The following is an 18,810-nucleotide window of genomic DNA, read 5'->3' as shown; positions in this document are numbered from 1 at the left end:
CGCCTGTTGTTTAAACCTAGAAATGGTCTTGAGAAGAGCGGCCTGGGCTCTCTTTCAGGTACGGTGACAGCGACGGACGAACATCTGGGTAGAAGGTATGCTGACCTCTTGCGCTGGGAAGAACAGGGGCTGACATCCCAGGAAACACTTAAAAGGCAAGAGACCCATAGCAGAACTGGGAAGGGTGGTGCGGGCATATTCCACCCACTCAAGTTGCTGGCTCCAGGTGGTGGGATTGGTGTAGACAAGGCAGCGAATAGTCATCTCCAGGTCCTGATTGGCACACCAAGAATGGCTGTTCCGTCCCTTCTAACCAGTGCATCCACTCCTCCAATGCCATTTTGACAACAAGTAATTCTCAATTTCCAACGTCATAGTTCCTCTCAGCGGGGTTAAGATGATGGGAAAGGAAGGTGCAGGGATACAGCTCCTGGTCCTGGGCAGAATGCTGGGACAGGACAACCCCAACTCTGACATCCGAGGCGTCGACCTCCACCACAAACTGACGGGACGGGTCCGGATGGATTAAGATTGGGGCTGTAGGGAATCACTGCTTGAGGTCTGAGAACGCCCAGTCAGCTGCTGGAGACCATATGAACGGAACCTTGGAAGAGGTGAGTTCAGAGAGGGGGGAAGCAAGGGTGCTGTAACCCTGGACAAAAAAATGGTAGAAATTGGTAAACCCCAGGAAACGTTGCAGCTGCACTCTGGATGTGGATTGAGGCCAATCCACCACTGCTCTCACCATGTCAGGGTCCATCTGAATATTCCCTGCAGCAATGACGTGTCCTAGGAAGGAAATGGTGGAGTGATGGAACTCACATTTCTCCACCTTCATGAAAAGCTGGTTCTCCAGGAGACTAATAAATGAGGATGTCATCAAGGTAGACAAACAAGTTGGTTTAACATGTCTCTTACCACATCATTGAACAGGGCCTGGAACACTGCGGGAGCATTGGTCAGTCCGAACGGCATCACCAGGTACTCTTAGTGCCCGCTAGCCATGTTAAAGGCAGACTTCCACTCATCTCCTTCCCATATCCGAATCAGATGGTAGGCATTCCGAAGGTCCAACTTGGAGAAGATGATCGTCCAATTTTTTTGAGCTTGCCTTTTTGGCCTTCCTGTGACATCGGGTGCTGTAGGTGTCCTGAAGGGCAGGTAGTTTGCCCCTGGTGATGCGTTGGGCAGATCGCACCACCGTTTGGAGAGCCATGCGTTTGCGGGCGGTGCAGTTTCCGTGCCAGGCGGTGATACAGGATTTAGGTGCCAAGCTAAATTTCTTCAGTCTTCTGAGGTTTTAGAGGTGCTGTTGCGCCTTCACCACATTGTCTGTGTGGGTGGACCATTTCAGTTTGTCAGTGATGTGTACGCCGAGGAACCTGAAGCTTTCCACCTTCTCCACTGCGGTCCTGTCGATGTGGATAGGGGGGTGCTCCCTCTGCTGGTTCCTGAAGTCCACGATCATCTCCTTTGTTTTGTTGACATTGAGAGAGAGATTATTTTCTTGGCACTACACTCCCAGGGCCCTCACTTCCTCCCTGTAGGCTGTCTCATCATTGTTGGTAATCAGGCCAACTATTGTTGTTTCATCTGCAAACTTCATGATTGAGTTGGAGGTGTGCGTGGCCACGCAGTCATAGGTGAACAGGGAGTACAGGAAGGGGCTGAGCATGCTTGTTGGGCCCCTGTGTTGAGGATCAGCGAAGTGGAGGGGTTGTTTCCTACCTTCACCACCTGGGAGCAGCCCGCCAGGAAGTCCAGGACCCGGTTGCACCGGGCGGGATTCAGACCCAGGACCCTGAGCTTAATGATGAGCTTGGAGGATACTATGTCATTCAATGCGAAGCTATAGTCAATGAACAGCATTCTCAGTGCGATGGCATCATCTGTGGATCTATTGGGGCAGTAAGCAAATTGAAGTGGGTCTAGGGTATCTAGGGTCTAGTCTGTCTGGGTCTAGGGTGACTAGGGTAAAGTAGAGGTGATATGATCCTTGACTAGTTCCTCAAATCACTTCATGATGACAGACTAGAGTGCTACGGTTCAGTTACCTTTGGTTTCTTGGGTACAGGAACAATGGTGGACATCTTGAAGCATGTGTGGACAGCAGACTGGGAGAGATCAAATATGTCCGTAAAACAGTCCAGGCAGCTGGTCTGCGCATACTCTGAGGACGTGGCTAGGGATGCCATCTGGGCCGGCAGCCTTGCGAGGGTTAACACGCTTAAATGTTTAACTCAACCATGGAGATGGAGAGCCCACATTCCTTGGTAGCGGGTCGCGTCGGTGGTACTGTGTTATACTCAAAGCGGGAAAAGAAGGTGTTTAGCTTGTCCGGAAGAAAGGTGTCAATTTCCCCGACGTGGCTGGTTTTCCCTTTGTAGTCCATGATTGTCTGTAGACCCTGGCTGATCATTGTCTGCAGCCGGCTCTATCATGACTCAGGATTTGACCCAGATGCAGAAACAGGAGGCGGATAGTACGAATCTCAGAGTTTACTATAGTACAAGGGGCAGGCAAAAGGTAAGTCAAGGCAGGCAAAGGGTCGTAATCCAAATCGGAGTCAGGCAGGTACAGGACAGCAGGCCTGATCCGGGTCAGGACAGGCAGAAATGTCAGAACTGGGAAGACTAGAAAAACAAAAACTAGAGGGAACACGCTGGTGGGACAAGACGAGCTGGCAACAGAAAACGCAGGTATAAATACATGGGATAATGGGAGACACCTGGTGGGGGGTGGAGACAAGCACAAGACAGGTGAAACAGATCAGGGTGTGACAGGCTCTGATTCTAGTGTAATTAAACGGGCAGGGAGATTGAGCTCGACTGTCATGGCCGGCAAACCCTCAACCTTCTGGCCCATAGCCCTGCGTGGCATCGACTGTGCCACAAAGCATGATGAAGACCATATACATGTTTATAAGCACGGTCGCTACAGTTATTGTTATTTGTGGTCGTAAACATTATTTGAGTTAATTCTATGAGGAGGGAGGGTAGGGGAGGGTCATGTACAAGGGGAGGGTCATGTGAAAATATTTGTAACTTTAGGGTTGAGTTGGACCAGGCACAGTACATTTCAATCTGTCCCTAACCAAATTGTTTTTCTGTTTATTGGCCCACCTCTGGAATCAAACTTACTTTTGGGTTCACAATGTTTGACAAAATTATGTTCATAGTTACAAAATCAGGTCACCCTGCCTTTTTGTTGTCACAGCCTAAATGCCCATCACCAAATGAAGGGATTAATGGAAGTGTGGATTAAATCAACTTTAGTACAGGCTGTCAAAAGGCTGCATTCTGCAATAGGGACAGGAGAGAAAGCAACCTAATTTTGTTGACAACATTGTACATAAAACAACACTACCGTGCTGCTCTTTTTACAGTTTTGTAAACTCAGTGGAGAACGTTCTGTCTCTCTATTCAGATCCACTCTAATCTTGAGTGGCATTTCTTTAAAACATGCATCCGATCGATCCCTTACATAACTAGACCAATCATGTGTTCACTGTGCTGTAGCAAAACAAGACAATGATAGAGGTTCCGCTCATGATGTTAAATTGCAGGCGCAGATGCTCTGATTTCAAAACGATTACAATGGACTAATTAGAAAAATAAATCACTACTTTTTTTAAGCAGGCGATATAAAAATTCTACAGCTGCAGCATCGAGAGCATCCTGACTGGTTGCATCACCGCCTGGTATGGCAACTGCTCGGCCTCTATAAGTAGTGTGTATGGTCCAGGACATCACTCTGGCCAAGCTTCCTGCCATCCAGGACCTCTGTAACAGGTGGTGTCAGAGGAAGGCCCAAAAAATTGCCAAAGACTACAGCCACCCTAGTCATAGACTGTTCTCTCTGCTACCGCACTGCAAGTGGTAGCGGAGTGCCATGTCCAGGTCCAAAAGGATTCTGAACAGCTTCTACCCCCAATCCAGCTAATCAAATGGCTACCCGGACTATTTGCATTGCCCCCCCACCCCCCTTTTTTTACGCTGCTGCTACTCGCTGTTTATTATCTATTATCTATGCATAGTCACTTTACCCCTACCTACATGTACATATTACCTCAATTACCTCGACTGAACTGTACCCCTGCACATTGACTCGGCACCAGTACCCCCTGTATATAGCCCCGTTATTGTTATTTTATTGTTGCTCTTTTATTTTTTACTTGAGTTTATTTCGTATTTATATTTTCTTAAATCTTATTTTCTTAGCTGCATTGTTGGTTAAATTAAAGGCTTGTAAATAAGCATTTCATGGTAAATATACACCTATACACACAAATATACACCTTTTGTATTCGGCGCATGTGACAAATACATTTGATTTGATTTGAGAGGTGTGCCGTGAGAGTGTGAGAAGTGGGTAAAATACATGTGTCTAATGGCCAATGTCAGGTGTGGTCCATCAAGTGATGGGCAGCATCAGTTTACAGATGGGAACAACTGAAGTGTGTGGGTCAGGATGAATGACTGACTCTGACTGAGTGTGACTGTGTGTTGTCTGCACTCTGGCTTCAGCTTGTCAACCTAACATTGACTCTACACCTTCCAGATGAGAGGAGATCTCTGTCTGTTCAGGTTTGTTTCTTATTTCATGTAGGAAATGATTCAATTTTTTTTAAGATTTTGTTGAATCAGATAATGAAAAAAATAATAAAAAATACATTGATGAGTTAATTTGATAACATGTCCTTTTGTGCTGATATGAATACATTTCCTGATTTGAAATGGAATTGAATCCAACCGAGTATGTTCTTTTGATTGATTCATGGTTGTTTGATTCCTGTTTTACCATGCCATTTGTTGTGACTTTGAGTTAATTAATATTCAAGATAATTTACTGATTAATTGGAATGATAAATTGATCTGATTTGTTTGATTAATGAATGAATCGTATCTAAATTAATCTAAGATGGGCACCATTACTTTTTAATTACGTTTATATTTTTAGTTTTTCCCTCGCTCAACTTTTTTTCATTCAACTTTTTCACTCCGGACGCTTTATCTGGACGTGGCAAGTCAGGGCCTCCACCAGCCAAAGCTAAGTAGTAACATTAACATGATGCCTTCTAATTGCAGTCGCTGTACTCATAATATACAGGAGAACGATCGCCTTACGGCGAGGATAGCTGTGCTGCAAGCCCAGCTTCAGATGTAATCATTAGGCAAGGGTAATTTAAGTGTAGGAAAGGATGAAACAGCGTCTGTGCCACCAGTAAGTACAGATAGTAGTATAAGTCTGCTCGCACAGTCCCCGCAGCCGGACAACTTTCTCATGGCTTTTGGAAGGAAATGCTGTAGGAATGCTCAACCGGTGTCGCTCATTCAGCCGACAGAAACTTTCAACCAGTTCTCCCCATTAAGCAGCGAGTCGGAGTCAGAGGCCGAGCCTTCTCGGGTCTCTACTCCTCCCATTACGGGGTCTGAGATGCCGAAGCCTCCCACCATTAGCTCTGACAAATTGAAAACCCTAGTCATTGGTGACTCCATTACCCGCAGTATTAGACTTAAAACGAATCATCCAGCGATCATACACTGTTTACCAGGGGGCAGGGCTACCGACGTTAAGGCTAATCTGAAGATGGTGCTGGCTAAAGCTAAAACTGGCGAGTGTAGCGAGTATAGGGATATCGTTATCCGCGTCGGCACCAACGATGTTAGGATGAAACAGTCAGAGGTCACCAAGCGCAACATAGCTTCAGCGTGTAAATTAGTTTATTTAGTGCTTTATCCAGGTAGCCGGAAAGTAGAGCATTGCAGTAATCTAACCTAGAAGTGACAAAAGCAGGCGATACAGGCGATCGTTCTCCTGTATATTATGAGTACAGCGACTGCAATTAGAAGGCATCATGTTAATGTTACTACTTAGCTTTGGCTGGTGGAGGCCCTGACTTGCCACGTCCAGATAAAGCTTCCGGAGTGAAAAAGTTAAATGAAAAAAAGTTGAGCGAGGGGAAAAACTAAAAATATAAACGTATGGGAACCACAGTCGGCCATATGCTTCAGTCTGGAAGAGAGGTTGTCTGGGAGAGAGGCTACCTGGAAGTTACTCCAACTTCGGCAAGACTCCTGCAGTGTGGCAGACTATGCGGTGGATTTCCGCACGTTGGCAGCTGAGAGTGCCTGGAACATGGAAGTGCTGTTCGACATGTTCCTGCACGGAGTATCGGAGGAAGTAAAGGATGAGCTTGCACCCCGGAACTACCGATGGATCTCGACTCACTCATCACCTTGACCATTCGGATCGATGGACGACTACGGGAACGAAGGAAGGAGAGGAGAGTCAATTCCACCTCGCCTCCGAGGCATCCTGGAAATCACAGACGGCTTCATTGTGGAGAGAACCCGAGGCTACCCGAGTTCCTCCGAAGACTGCTGATTCACCTCTTTCCAAGCCTATGCAACTAAGCAGAGCTAGGCTGTTTCCAGCTAAATGGCTTTACAGGCTTCACACTAAGAGTTGCCTGTATAGTGGGAGTACTGTTCATTTCGTCTACACCTGTCCACTAAAAGACCAGGCTCACCGGTAGGAGCGAGTACTTTGGTGGGCCACACGGAGATCTTTTCCTCTCCCCTTACTCGCACCCCTTATCATGCCATTTTGCTGTGGAGGAACCGGTCGAAATCTCTCCGGGTACTCATCGACTCTGGGGCCAATGAGAGCTTAAGGACGCTACCCTAGCTTCCGTGCTGGACATTCCCACTCAGTCCCTCTCCATTCCCATGGACATTAGGGCGCTGGACGGGCGCTCTATAGGCCGGGTCACCCACAATACCACCCCATCAACCTACATGTCAGGGAACCACAGCGAGACGTTTCAATTCCTGCTCATTAAGTCTCCTCAGGTTCCTGTGTATTGAGATTCTCCTGGCTCCAGCGACACAATCCCCTCATTGACTGGTCTGCTGGTGCCATCATGGGCTGGATCCCGTTCTGCCACGCCCATTGTCTTGAAGTCAGCGCAGCCTGCCCTGGGACATTTTCCTGGGGGCTCGGAAGTTGTCCCGGGCCTCTGCAACATTCCTGTGGAGTACCAGGACCTTCGGGAGGTGTTCAGTTAGGCATGGGCCACTACGCTTCCGCCGCACCGACCATATGACTGCGGGATTGACCTTCTCCCAGGCACCACCCTCTGTCGGGTCCGGAGACCAAGGCTATGGAGAACTACATTGAGGACTCTCTAGATGTGAAGGGTTCTTCTTTGTTGAGAAGAAGGACAAAACCCTGAGCTCGTGCATCGACTACCGGGGTCTCAGCGACATCACAGTGAAGAACCACTACCCGCTACCACTCATCTCCTCGGCCTTCGAGACGCTCCAGGGGGGCACCGTGTTCTCCAAGCTGGACCTACGGAACGCCTACCACCTGGTGCAGATGCGGGAAGAGGACGAGTGGAAGACTGCCTTCAACACGGCCAGCGGTCATTTGGCCTTACCAACGCCCCTGCTGTGTTCCAGGCTCTGGTTAATGATGGTCTCCGTGACATGTTGAACCAGTTTGTCTTCGTCTACCTCGATGACATCCTCGTCTTCTCCCGCTCCGGCCAAGAACACGTGCTCCACGTCTGACAGGTTCTCCAACGCGTCCTGGAGAACCAGCTTTTTGTAAAAGCAGAGAAGTGCTAACTCCATCGCTCCACCATCCCCTTTCTGGGTTACACCATCGCTGCAGGGAGTGTACAGATGGATCCCAGGAAGGTGAGAGCAGTGGTGGATTGGCCCCAGCCTACGTCCAGGGTCAGCTGCAACGTTTCCTGGGAATCGCCAACTTTTATCTCCGCTTTATCCGGGGTTACAGCACCCTGGCTTACCCCTGTATGCATTCACCTCTCCCAAGGTTCCGCTCACGTGGTCTCCATCTGCTGACCGGGTGTTCCGGAATCTCAAACACAGCTTCACTACAGCTCGCTTCTTGGTTCATCCTGACAGCCACTGCCAGCCTGTGGCGCGATTTTCAAAACCTTAAAAATCCTATTACTTCAATTTCTCAAACATATGACTATTTTACAGCCATTTAAAGACACGACTCTCGTTAATCTAACCACACTGTCCGATTTCAAAAAGGCTTTACAACGAAAGCAAAACATTAGATTATGTCAGCAGAGTACCAAGCCAGAAATAATCAGACACCCATTTTTCAAGCCAGCATATAATGTCACCAAAACCCAGAAGACAGCTAAATGCAGCACTCACCTTTGATGATCTTCATCAGATGACAACCCTAGGACATTATGTTATACAATACATGCATGTTTTGTTCAATCAAGTTCATATTTATATCAAAAACCAGCTTTTTACATTAGCATGTGACGTTCAGAACTAGCATACCCCCCGCAAACTTCCGGGGAATTCTCTAACATTTTACTAAATTACTCACGATAAACGTTCACAAAAAGCATAACAATTATTTTAAGAATTATAGATACAGACCTCCTCTATGCACTCGATATGTCCGATTTTAAAATAGCTTTTTGGTGAAAGCACATTTTGCAATATTCTAAGTACATAGCCCAGGCATCACGGGCTCGCTATTTAGACACCCGGCAAGTTTAGCACTCACCATAATCATATTTGCTATTATAAAAGTTTCATTACCTTTTGTTGTCTTCGTCAGAATGCACACCCAGGACTGCTACTTCAATAACAAATGTTGGTTTGGTCCAAAATAATCCATCGTTATATCCGAATAGCGGCGTTTTGTTCGTGCGTTCCAGACACTATCCGAAATAGTAAAGAAGTGTCGCGCGCATGGCGCAATTCGTGACAATAAAATTCTAAATATTCCATTACCGTACTTCGAAGCATGTCAACCGCTGTTTAAAATCAATTTTTACGACATTTTTCTCGTAGAAAAGCGATAATATTCCGACAGGGAATCTCCTTTTCGGCAAACAGAGGAAAAAATCCCAAAGGCGGGGGCGGTCGGGGTCACGAGCATAAGCCCAGTGTCCCTTGATCGGCCACTTGAGAAAGGCGATAATGTGTTTCAGCCTGGGGCTGGAATGACGACATTCTGTTTTTTCCCGGGCTCTGAGCGCCTATGGACGACGTGGGAAGTGTCACGTTAGAGCAGAGATCCTTAGTAAATGATAGAGATGGAAAAGAAGTTCAAGAAATGGTCAGACAGGCCACTTCCTGTAAAGGAATCTCTCAGGTTTTGACCTGCCATTTGAGTTCTGTTATACTCACAGACACCATTAAAACAGTTTTAGAAAATTTAGGGTGTTTTCTATCCATATGTAATAAGTATATGCATATTCTAGTTACTGGGTAGGAGTGGTAACCAGATTAAATCGGGTATGTTTTTTATCCAGCCGTGTCAATACTGCCCCCTAGCCCTAACAGGTTAACCTCTCTAGGGTCGGCGGGACGAAATCGTCCCACCTACTCAACAGCCAGTTGAATCCCGTGGCGCGTTATTCAAATACCTTAGAAATGCTATTACTTCAATTTCTCAAACATATGACTATTTTACACCATTTTAAAGACAAGACTCTCGTTAATCTAACCACACTGTCCGATTTCAAAAAGGCTTTACAACGAAAGCAAAACATTAGATTATGTCAGCAGAGTACCCAGCCAGTAATAATCAGACACCCATTTTTCAAGCTAGCATATAATGTCACAAAAAACCCAAACCACAGCTAAATGCAGCACTAACCTTTGATGATCTTCATCAGATGACAACCCTAGGACATTATGTTATACAATACATGCATGTTTTGTTCAATCAAGTTCATATTTATATCAAAAACCAGCTTTTTACATTAGCATGTGACGTTCAGAACTAGCATACCCCCCGCAAACATCCGGTGAATTTACTAAATTACTCACGATAAACGTTCACAAAAAACATAACAATTATTTTAAGAATTATAGATACAGAACTCCTCTATGCACTCGATATGTCCGATTTTAAAATAGCTTTTCGGTGAAAGCACATTTTGCAATATTCTAAGTAGATAGCCCGGCATCACAGGGCTAGCTATTTAGACACCCAGCAAGTTTAGCACTCACCAAAGTCAGATTTACTATAAGAAAAATGTTATTACCTTTGCTGTTCTTCGTCAGAATGCACTCCCAGGACTTCTACTTCAATAACAAATGTTGGTTTGGTCCCAAATAATCCATTGTTATATCCAAAAAGTGGCGTTTTGTTTGTGCGTTCAAGACACTATCCGAAAGAGTAAATAAGGGTGACGAGCATGGCGCATTTCGTGACAAAAAAATTCTAAATATTCCATTACCGTACTTCGAAGCATGTCAACCGCTGTTTAAAATCAATTTTTATGCCATTTTTCTCGTAAAAAAGCGATAATATTCCGACCGGGAAAGCGTGTATACGTACAAAGAGAGAGAGAGAAAATAAAAACATCTCGTGCACGAGCCTGAGTCTCAGAGTACTCTGACCAGCCACTATCCAAACTCGATAATGTATTTCAGCCTGGGGCTGCCTCGATATCATTCAGCTTTTTCCCGGGCTCTGAGAGCCTATAGGAGCCGTAGGAAGTGTCACGTTACAGCAAAGATCCTCAGTCTTCAATAAAAAGAGCCAAGATGAACAACAACTTGTCAGACAGGCCACTTCCTGTTCAGAATCTTCTCAGGTTTTTGCCTGCCATATGAGTTCTGTTATAATCACAGACACCATTCAAACAGTTTTAGAAACTTTAGGGTGTTTTCTATCCAAAGCCAATAATTATATGCATATTCTAGTTACTGGGCAGGAGTAGTAACCAGATTAAATCGGGTACGTTTTTTATCCGGCCGTGTCAATACTGCCCCCTAGCCCTAACAGGTTAAACATTTATGGCAATTAGGTAGCTAGCTTGCACTTGCTAGCTAATTTGTCCTATTTAGCTAGCTTGCTGTTGCTAGCTAATTTGTCCTGGGATATAAACATTGAGTTGTTATTTTACCTGAAATGTACACGGTCCTCTACTCTGACAATTAATCCACACATAAAATGGTCAACCAAATCGTTTCAAGTCATCTCCTCCTTCCAGGCTTTTTCTTCTTTGAACTTAGATTGTGATTGGCATCTCAACTTTCATAGTATTACCATGACGACCGACAACACAGTTCGTCTTTCAATCACCCACGTGGGTATAACCAGTGAGGAGATCTCCCTCATCATAATTCCTCTCCGTGGAGTTAAGAGAGAAGGCACAGGAATGCAGCTTAAGGTTCAGGGCAGAATGCTGGGACAGGATGGTCCCCACTCTGACCCGACGCATCTACCTCCACCAGGAACTGATGGGACGGGTCCAGATGGATCAATATGGGAGCTGTGGTGAAGTGGTGCTTAAGGTCCAGGAATGCCCGGTCAGCAGCTGGGGACCACATGAACGGGACCTTGGGAGAGGTGAGTGCTGACAAGGGGGAAGCCAAGGTTCTGTAAGCCGAATAAAACTGCAATAGAAATGGGCAAATCTTAAGAATTGTTGCAGCTGCACTCTGGATGGCAGAAGGATGGATACCCCCTGCAGCCAGGGAGTCCTCAATGTACGTCTCCATAGCCTTGGTCTCCAGCCCAACAGTGAATACAGCTGTCCCTGAGGTGGTGTAGTGCCTGGGAGAAGGTCAATCCCGCAGTCATAGTGTTGATGTGAAGTGGCAAAAACCTCCTGGAGGTCTTGGAAATCCGCAGGAATGGCAGAGATGTCCGAGGCTTCTTCCGAGCCCACAGGAAGACGTCCCGGGGCAGGCTGCACCGACTTCAGGCAATGGGTATGTAAGAACGGGCTCCATCCCGTGGATGTAGATGCCGGGGACTTCTGGGGTTCCTCGGAGGCAAGGTGGGATCCTCTTACTCAGTGGTGCACCGGGGCTTCCCACTCCTCTTTCTATTCTGGTTAGAGCCAGTTTGCACTGTTCTGTGAAGGGAGTAGTACAAATTTCCATGGTAGCAAGATCTTATCTATTTTTGCTAACGTTCTATAGAAATGTGTTGGAGTGAGAAAATTTCTCTCTTTCAGGATTTGTATACCGAGCATGTCCACATCCCCGTCAGACCATTATATTGGTAAACTACACGGTAAAGTAAAAGTTTCATTTTTTTTTTAGCCAATACATAATATAATACACATCATCATTTGGTTTTAATCCGGAGAGGTTAGCGAAAGTATCTAGATCCTCTATGAGGCTGTGGAGAGATTCTAATTGTGGTTTTAAAAGAAAACATGAATCATCAGCGTACAATGACACATTTTTTTGTATGCCATGGATTTCTAATCCCTTAATATTATTGTTGATTCTCATTTTAACAGCTAACATTTCGATGGCAATAATAAATAGATATGCAAATAGTGGACAACCTTATTTTACTCCTCTTGACAGTTTAAAACTTTCTGAGATGTAGCCATTGTTTACTATTTTACACCCAGGGTTACTATACATAACTTTAACCCATTTTATAAGAGATTCTCCTAAATTCAAATATTCTAGGCATTTATATATAAATTCCAGTCATACTCTATCAAAAGCCTTTTCAAAATCAGCTATGAAAACCAGGCCTGGTTTCCCCGATATTTCATAGTATTCTATTGTTTCCAGTACTTGTCTTATATTATCTCCAATGTATCGTCCATGTAAAAAAACCTGTCTGATTAGGATGAATAATATCTGACAATACCTTTTCAATTCTATGTGCCAAGCATTTAGCTAGAATTTTCGACTCACAACACTGAAGTGTAAGAGGCCTCCAATTTTTTTAATGGACTGGATATTTATATATACCACTTGGATCCTGTTTCAGTAATAATGAAATCAGACCTTCTTGTTGCGTGTCCGATAATCTACCATTATATAGGAGTGGTTAAAACATGCAAATAATTGTCCTCTGAGTATATCAATAAAAGTTTGGTTTACTTCCACTTGTATGCCATCCTAGCCCTGGAGTTTTCCCAGCCTTAAATGCTTTAATTTCATCAAGAAGTTCCTCTTCTGTAATTTGGCCTTCACATGAGTCTTTCTGTACAGATGTTCATTTTACATTGTTAATACGAAAAAAATCCATAAAATTAGCTTCGGTTATTGGAGATGGAGGAGACTGAAACGAAAACATATTCATAAAGTACTTTACTTCCTCTTTCAAAATATAATTCTGTGAATCATGCGAAACTCCATCATTTGTAAGTTTCAATAAAACATTTTTGGTAGCATTTTTATGTTGAAGATTGAAAAGAATTGTGCATTTCCACCATATTCCATCCAGTTCGCTTTATTTTTTATAATATATTACACTGGAACTTTCTTGAATAAGTTCCTCCATTTCTTTTTGTTTTCCCTCTAACTTATTCTGTGCCTCTATGGTACAGTTTTTATTGCTATCTAACTGTACTGTTAGTCCTTCAATTTCCTTTGGTAATATGGACTCTTTTGATCTAAATTGCTTTTGTTTTATAGATGAGTACTGAATTGCATGGCCTCTAAAGGCACATTAAAAGTGTCCCATACAATAAGGGGATCTACTGTACCTATGTTATGTCGGAAAAAGTCAGTTATAAATTCTTCTGTCCAAGTTATAAACAAGTTATCATCCAGTAGGTGTCACGTCCTGACCAGTAAAAGGGGTCATTTGTCATTGTAGTATGGTCAGGGCGTGGCAGGGGGTGTTGTTTTTGTGTGTTTTGGGATTGGTTGGTTTCATGTGGATTTGTTCTAGTTTTCATTTTCTATGTTCATTTTCTATGTGTGGCCGAGTATGGTTTCCAATCAGAGGCAGGTGTCTTTCATTGTCTCTGATTGGAAGCCATACTTAGGCAGCCTGTTTTTTTTCCTGTGGGTTGTGGGTGGTTGTTTTTCGTATAGTCTATGTTACCTTACAGAACTGTCGTGTGTCGTTTTGGTATTTTTTGTTTAAGTGTTCACGTTACTCTAATAAAAGAAGATGAGCACTCAAAACGCTGCGCTTTGGTCTAATCCTTCCGACAGTTGTGACAGAAGGCTTTGATTAAATTTCCAATATCCTCGCCCATGTGGACATTCTGTAAGAGTAATATATATGCCAATTATGTGATGATTCGACCGCATTCTGTCCCCTATCAACACTTTTTAAACTTTTGGTGCCAGAGAGAATGACATAAGAAAGTAATCAAGACAACTAGCTTGATTAAGCCTCCGCCATGTATATCTCACTAGGTCAGGGTATTTAAGCCTCCATATATCCACTAATTCCAATATATCCATGACATTCATGATTTCCTTAAGTGCCTGAGGGTGATAGTTGGTAGTGTGATTTCCTTTACTGTCCATAGGGGGTATTTAAAACCGTATTAAAATCCCCCACCATAATAATAGAGTCTAGTGTTGCTTGTAGAGATGATCAATTCTTATATATATTTTCAAAGAAGCGTGGATCATCATTATTTGGACAATATAGGTTAATAAGCCATATCTGTTTATTGTCCAATAACATATTTAAAATAATCCATCTACCTTGATGATCTGTTTGGACTATTTGCACATTTATATCAAAATTACTGTTAATTAATATCATCCCCCCTTTTGAATTTCTTTGCCCATGGGAGAAATACATTTCACCCCCCCCCCTAGTCCTTTTTCAATGAAACGTCATCTAAAATTGTTGAATGAGTTTCCTGTAAACAATAGATATTATGTTCCTTCTCTTTTAGCCAGGTAAATACTGATCGTCTTTTCTTATTATCTGCTAAGCCATTACAATTATAACTGGCAATACTTATTTCACCACTGACCATAGTGAGATACAAGTTTAAATTATATTTATTAAAATCTATGTTTGTAAACGTACCTTTAAAAAGTAACATGATGTTTGAGTGTCTATATAGCTGTACCATGATATTTGCATTGCTACTAAGTAAACGTCCAATTCGTCCCCACTATTCCACCCGCTAAACCCCTCCTCATCCTGAGTTGGGTTGTCATCCCAATGCCCCGCAGACCACCCCCGACCCCCTGACACCAATGATCCCATAGCCCCGGAGAGACCGGGACGCATCCTTTGAAAAGAGCACACAGTGCCACCAACAGAACACAAGCAGATCAACCGCCAAATGCATTTCCATCGCCCTCACCTCGAATTTGTATTATATATATATATTTCAAAAATCCTGTTTCTTATTTTCCAAAATTAGCTATTGATATTTGTAGTAGTGTAGACAGTTTATGCAAAGAATTTTTACCTCTCACCAGTCTCGCCATTACCAAAATTACATTATGGCAAGCAATTATTATATTAGCAAACAATTATTGTGAATCATCCTATATTGTCCCTAACATCTTTTACTCCCTCGCAACAGTTGATGGGATACACACACAAACACACACCCACCCACACACTCACACTCAACCCCTTTCCCCCACAACAACCATAGACTCTGATTCTCAACAGTTGCACCATCCCAGAGCCCAACTCAAGAAAGGTCTTGCTTTACGAATGCATATACAAAACTGAACAAAACATTGAGCAGAAATTGGCAGATTTGATTAACCATTGTCACGTTCCTAGATGATGGAGGTCAGATATACCCCCTTCCCCTGAAACACCCACAACATGGTCCCCCGTAGTGACCATATTCCCAAGCATCTCCGTGCAGTCAGACCTTTGATTTTGTGCCACCAGGGCCATAATAATATGGCTCCTCTCTGAATGTCCAAGTGTGACCGCCTCCCCATGGGTTACTGCAGCTAGTGTTGCCAGCACTGCCACTGCCTGGGTGGCGGCACCCCACCGGAATCCCCACTGGCTAGGTACAAGATCATCAAGGTTCTCATTAGCAGCTTTGAGAATTTCCTTGAATATTATGCTCTCCCATCAGGGGGCTTTGGCTTTGCAGGACCAACCCTGCCAAGCAGGCTCAGAATCTTGAGGAGGCGGTGCTGATCTAGTGCTGATCTCTGATCGCATTTTGGCTTTATACAGGCCGCTTACAGCAGGCCAATAAAACAGATAGCTGTGGGAGTCTTGGCGAAGCTGGAGTGTCTTCTCTCCCAGACAACGGAGAATATTTTTTTTTTACCTCAGCCATGAACTCCTCCAAGCTGAAACACACAGCAGATTGTTGTTCCCACACCGCTGTAGCCCAGGCGAGAGCCCTCCCAGACAATAGCGTTATGAGATACGCTATCTTGAAACGGTCCGAGGGGAAGCTTGAAGATGAGAGAACACTGGGAGAGAAACGCCATCAGGTTCCTGTCCCTCCAGCGAAGCGTTCCTGAGGAGGTAAGCAGGGTTCTCGTGAAACCGGGGTGGCCAGGAGAGACGCCTGGTGACAGCGGTGTTATTGAGGGACTGGGAGGTTACTGTCATGGCCGGCTGCATCACAGATAATCCGCAGAATTTCTCCAGCAATGCATTCAAGGCACGGTCATGGCGTTCTGCCAAGGTCTGGAATCCTTCCATGAGACCTCCAAGTAACTCCTCATGACTCCCAATGGTGGCTCCTTGGGAGGAGATGGCATTGCAGAGCTGGTCCGAGTCTGCTGGGTCAGTCATGACCAGTTCTTACTATCAGACCTCAGAATAAGACCAGATGCAGACAGTTCGAAATAACAAACATTTATTTACAAAACAAGTGGCAGGCAAACGACAGGTCAAGGGCAGGCAGAAGTCAGTAATCCAGGGCAGATTCCGTAAAGTACAGAATGGTAGGCAGACTCAGGGTCAGGGCAGGCAGGGGTCAGTAATCCAAGGTAGTGACAAAAGGTACAGAACGGCAGGCAGGGTGAGGGCAGGCAGAATGGTCAAAAACCGGGAGAACTAGAAAACAGGAACTAACAACAAACAGGAGTATGGGGAAAAACCGCTGGTAGGCTTGACGAGACAAACTGGCAACAGACAAACAGAAAACACAGGTATAATGGGGAAAATGGGCGACACCTGGAGGGGGGGGGGGGGGTTGACAAGCACAAGACAGGTGAAGCAGATTAGGGTGTGACACTTTTTTCAAATAATGCATAATTCCTTGCAGAAAACGGTTGAAATTAAAAAACATTTTTGTATCCAGATATGTACGTCTTGGGTATGCATTTGAAAAAAAAAAAAAATATGAATAATTTACTAAGTCTTATCTTATTTCACAAAGCAATCCTAAAATGGCCCAGACAATATTCTGAACATGGAGAAAATAAAGAATTATCTGAGGAATTATCACCAGATTGTAGCCAAGCATGGACAATCTCAAGGCTATGAGTCCATCTCCAGAGACCTTGATGGTCCTATTTCCACCGTACATAATGTTATCAAGAAGTTTAAGGCCCATGCCACTGTTGCCAACATCCATGCACGTGGCCACAAGAGAAAACTTGATGGAAGATTGCAGCGAAGGATTGTCCGAATGGTGTAGAAAGCACCTCGGTCAACTGCCAAACAGATTCAAGTTGACCCTCAGACACAAGGTACGACAGTTTCAACTCGCACTGTCCGTCGCCAACTTAATGAAAGGGGGTTATATGGTAGGAGCCCCAGGAGGACCCCACTGCTGAGAGAAAGACATAAGCAAGCTCGACTGTCATTTGCCAAAACACACCTGAACATGCCAAAAACCTTCTGGGAGACTGTCCTGTGGACAGATGAGACCAAATTAGAGCTTTTTGGTTAAGCACATCATCTCTATGTTTACAGAAAACATAATGAGAGCACCTTCTCTACAGTCAAACATGGAGGAGGATCAGTGATGTTTTGGGGTTGCTTTGCTGACTCTAGCACTAGGTACCTTGAATGTCTGCATGGCATCATGAAATCAGGTGAACACCAAGGCATTTTGGGGCACAATGTCGGACCTAGTCTCAGAAAGCTTGGTCTCAGTCAAAAGTCATGGGTCTTCCAGCAGGACAATGACCACAAACACACTGCAAAAAGCATCAAGGAATGGTTCAAGACAAAATGCTGGACTGTTCTGAAGTGGCCAGAAATGAGTCCAGATATAAATCCCATTAAAAACTTGTGGAGAGATCTGAAAACAACAGTTGGGAGAAGGCACCCTTCAAATCTGGGAGAACGGGAGCAGTTTGCACAGGAGGAGTGGACCAAACTGCCAGTACAGAGGTGCAGGAAGCTCATTGATGGCTATAGGAAGCGCTTGATTGCAGTTAATTTGACCAAAGGCAATATTAAGTCTAGGGTGTCAATAATTATGCCAATGCCATTTCTGTTTATTTTCTGATTTAGATGGATATATTAAGTTCTGAATGAAAAACAAAGGTTCTGCAATATTAACAGTGAAATAAAATAGTGAGTTAAAAAAAAGTGCAGTGGTGCTAATATTTTTTACCACGACTGTAGTTCTTGTAGTATGGGTATATAGAATTTAAAGTTTTTACATTGGAAAAATATTGTCTGATAGATTTGCAGATAAACTTGTAGTATAATTACTTTTTCATTATTAAAACTACCATTCTATCTATTTTTGGTATTGTTTATGGCAAAGCTATTATTTGAAAAATTACTCTGTAGATTTTCCCTCCATTTTCTATTTTCCAATAAAGGCTAAAACTGAGTACACACGTTTGCCTGTCTTGTTAGATAATTTAAATAAGTGACACATTTGGCCTGACCTGGTCAGTAATAACTCATGGCCCTATCCATCGATAACACGTTCCACACAACATGGCATATTCTCTTCAATCATACTAAAGTGTTGTCATAACCAATGGATTAGAATTGCATGTCAGGATGGTCCATCAATTGAGGTGATGGGCATCATCAGTTTACAGACGGGAGCGACTGAGGTGTGTGTGGGTGAGTGATTCTGTGTTGTATTCCTCCAAGATGAAATTATATTGAATCTAATTAATCAGATCCAATGACTTACCGTCCATA

This window comes from Salmo salar, chromosome 04 (genome assembly GCF_965601325.2).
Source record: "Salmo salar chromosome 04, fSalSal1, whole genome shotgun sequence".
Lineage (NCBI taxonomy): Eukaryota > Metazoa > Chordata > Actinopteri > Salmoniformes > Salmonidae > Salmo > Salmo salar.
This window is presented reverse-complemented; position numbering follows the sequence as displayed.